Source organism: Bison bison, unplaced genomic scaffold, assembly GCF_000754665.1.
Source record: "Bison bison bison isolate TAMUID 2011002044 unplaced genomic scaffold, Bison_UMD1.0 scf7180017864141, whole genome shotgun sequence".
Lineage (NCBI taxonomy): Eukaryota > Metazoa > Chordata > Mammalia > Artiodactyla > Bovidae > Bison > Bison bison.
Window position 1 is genome coordinate 2,633,378 of NW_011494713.1, and position 3,917 is coordinate 2,637,294.

Genomic DNA, 3,917 nt, shown 5'->3' on the forward strand with positions numbered 1-3,917 from the left:
ACCAGTGTTTTATAGTTTTCTACATATAGGTCTTTTGTTTCTTTAGGTAGATATGTTCCTAAGTATTTTATTCTTTTCATTGCAATGGTGAATGGAATTGTTTCCTTAATTTCTCTATTTTCTCATTATTAGTGTATAGGAATGCAAGGAATTTCTGTGTGTTGATTTTATATCCTGCAACTTTACTATATTCATTGATTAGCTCTAGTAATTTTCTGATGGAGTCTTTAGCGTTTTCTATGTAGAGGATCATGTCATCTGCAAACAGTGAGTTTTCTTCTTTTCCAATTTGGATTCCTTTTATTTCTTTTTCTGCTCTTTTTGCTGTGGCCAAAACTTCCAAAACTATGTTGACTAGTAGTGGTGAGAGTGGGCACCCTTGTCTTGTTCCTGAGTTTAGGGGAAATGCTTTCAACTTTTCACCATTGAGGATAATGTTTGCTGTGGTTTTGTCATGTATAGCTTTTATTGTGTTGAGGTATGTTCCTTCTATGTCTGCTTTCTGGAGGGTTTTTATCATAAATGGATGTTGAATTTTGTCAAAGGCTTTCTCTGCATCTATTGAGATAATCATATGGCTTTTGTTTTTCAATTTGTTAATGTGGTGTATTACATTGATTGATTTGTGGATATTGAAGAATCCTTGCATCCCTGGGATAAAGCCCACTTGGTCATGATATATGATCTTTTTAATGTGTTGTTGGATTCTGATTGCTAGAATTTTGTTAAGGATTTTTGCATCTATGTTCATCAGTGATATTGGCCATCAGTGATATTTAGTTTTTTTGTGTGTGGCATCTTTGTCAGGTTTTGGTATCACAGAAGAAATCAAAATATGCATAGAAATGAATGAAAATGAAAACACAACCCAAAACCTGTGGGACACTGTAAAAGCAGTGCTAAGGGGAAGGTTCATAGCAATACAGACATAGCTCAAGAAACAAGAAAAAAGTCAAATAACCTAACTCTACACCTAAAGCAAGTAGAAAATGAAGAAATGAAGAACCCCAGGGTTAGTAGAAGGAAAGAAATCTTAAAAATTAGGGCAGAAATAAATGCAAAAGAAACAAAAGAGATCATAGCAAAAATCAACAAAGCCAAAAGCTGGTTCTTTGAGAGGATAAATGAAATTGACAAACCATTAAGCAGACTCATCAAGAAACAAAGGGAGAAAAATCAAATCAATAAAATTAGAAATGAAAATGGAGAGATCACAACAGACAACACAGAAATACAAAGGATCATAAGAGACTACTGTCAGCAATTATATGCCAATAAAATGGACAACTTGGAAAAAATGGACAAATTCTTAGAAAAGTACAACTTTCCAAAACTGAACCAGGAAGAAATAGAAAATCTTAACAGACCCATCACAAGCACGGAAATTGGAACTGTAATCAGAAATCTTCCAGCAAACAAAAGCCCAGGACCAGATGGCTTCACAGCTGAATTCTACCAAAAATTTAGAGAAGAGCTAACACCTATCCTACTCAAACTCTTCCAGAAAATTGCAGAGGAAGGTAAAATTCCAAACATTCTATGAGGCCACCATCACCCTAATACTAAAACCTGACAGAGATGCCACAAAAAAAGAGTTTTATATATATATAACTCTCTCTATATATATATAAACTATATGAATGAAGTATTACATGCTTAATAATCAGTATCTTAGTTAACACATAACTGTTTTACTATTCAGTTGATTGGGTTTCAGTAGTCATCTTTTCATTGCCTGCCTGCCAGACTTTATATGCTTTGAATATTTTTAGTATTTCCAAGTAGCAAAGAATTACTCTTTTGACTAAAATATCTTGGTTACTTCTTGATCATGCTTCTGGCTCAGTGCATCTGTTTTCTAACATTTTGTGAGGATAAAATCAGTTAATATGGACATGCAATCTATGTACTTGTTTAACTATTTAAAATTATCCTTGTATCAGTTAATTAATTTAAATGTCACCCATTAATTAAAAATCTGATAGGCTTAGCTATGAGTGATGGAGAACCTAAAGCTGAATGGAACTCAGGTCCTTGTCAGAGAGCTGATAGTCTTATGGTGTGTTCAGTTGTAAACTAGAGCAGAGCCAGTAAATGATTGACCAGAGGTTAAAGTCTAAGGACCATAGTCTTCCTCAGTGGGCCTAAGGTGGGCTTCATGGAAGAGATGGCCACCCTGGTGCAATTGATATTGACAGAGTATCGTCATATCAATTTAAGTCACTTATAAAACTGTATGTGTTAGGATATTAGAGTCAGAAGATCTGGTTGGTATTCTAATTTCTTTTACTGCCTATGTAATTATGGATGAGTTAAATCTTTTGTTTAGTCTGTTCCATTAGTGGTGAAATTCTGGAAGAGGGAAACTGTATTGTGAGGAATCTAAGTGGGCTTGGGAGTGAACATTTCCAATGAACCCATCTCTGCCCTTTCTCTTACAATCTTTAAAAACTAAGATGCCAGGCTTCCTCTGCCAAATACTATGACCTGAGCATCAGGATTTCTTTTTTCATTGAAATATAGTTGATTTACAATATTGTGTTAGTTTCAGGTGTACAGTAAAGTGATCCAGATACACACACACACACACACACACACACACACTTCCCTGATAGCTCAGTTGGTAAAGAATCCATCTGCAATGCAGGAGACCCCAGTTCGATTCCTGGGTCAGGACAATCTGCTGGAGAAAGGGATAGGCTACCCACTCCAGTATTCTGGCCTGGAGAATTCCATGGACTGTATAGTCCATGGGGTCGCAAAGAGTCAGACACAATTGAGTGACTTTCACCTATCACTTATATACACACACACACTCTTTTTCAGATTCCTTCCCGTTATAGGTTATTAGGCATCAGGACTTTTAAAAGTTTCCAGGTGACACTAATGTGCAGCAAATTTTGGAAGCCACTGTGATCAACTTTGTAACTACTAATTCCATTTGAGGATCTATGTCATTAGACAGTTCGGGTTTTTTGTTTTTGAGAACTTTAAAAACTAGAAAATCAATCCTTTTTTTTTCAATTGAGGTAGAGTTGATGTATGATGTTAGTTTCAGGTGTACAACAGAGTTATTCACAATTTTTAAAGGTTATATAGAAAATCAATTATATTTTAAACCTAAAATCAATTATATTTAAAACCTATATACAAACTAAAATGGCTGCAGGAGCCAGGAAGCCAGAGTGAGCAGTGGGGCTACAACAGCCATCCACACTGGCAGGGGCAGCTCTGCTCCGGCTGCTGTTGCTAGGCAGAAATTGTCAGTTTCTCTCCTTTTTCTATAAAATCCGGAAATCTGTATTTTTATGTGAAACTTTCCACTTTTTAAATTTTCCATCACGTATTATTTTATAGGCTAAGTAAAACAATTTTGTGGGCCAGATTTGGCTTTGGAGCTGCCAGTGTGCACCTTCTGTTTTTAAACTTGATATACACAGGACCAGAAGTGTACTAATTGCACCATCAACATATGTTACAGTTGGCATTTTTCTTTGTGTTAGGTCTAGTACCTATATGGACTTCCTTTAAGTTTTGTCTTTGATATTAGATGATTCTGTGATTTGACGGCCTCAAGCTTTGCTATCTTCACTCACTCCTATCACTCATTCCAGCACGATGGTCCCCTCTGAGGGGTATGCTGTCATTTCCATTTTGATGCTGGGAGCTGTGGTATGTACCCCAGAGTACACTCAGATGGAAGAACCCTGCTCTCTTGATTGGAGTCCCAACCCAGACTAGATTTTCACACATATATGCCAAGTCTGAAGATTCCCTGGAAATATGACCAGGATTTGGGACGTAATCCACCAGTGGCAAGCCCAGCAGAGGCAGGTGTGCAAGGGCTCCACAGAGGCCGAAAGCACTCCTATGTTTCTATGGGTGCCAAAATCTCTAGAAAACTCTTTCAGTTTTGT

General features: G+C 36.7%; 1 protein-coding gene across 5 annotated transcripts in view; it reads left to right on the forward strand.

Annotated features, from left to right (window-relative positions):
- Nucleotides 1-3,917, forward strand: part of KIF27 (kinesin family member 27) — a 93,121-nt gene that overhangs the window by 88,067 nt on the left and 1,137 nt on the right. The gene's annotated exons all lie outside the window — the stretch shown is intronic.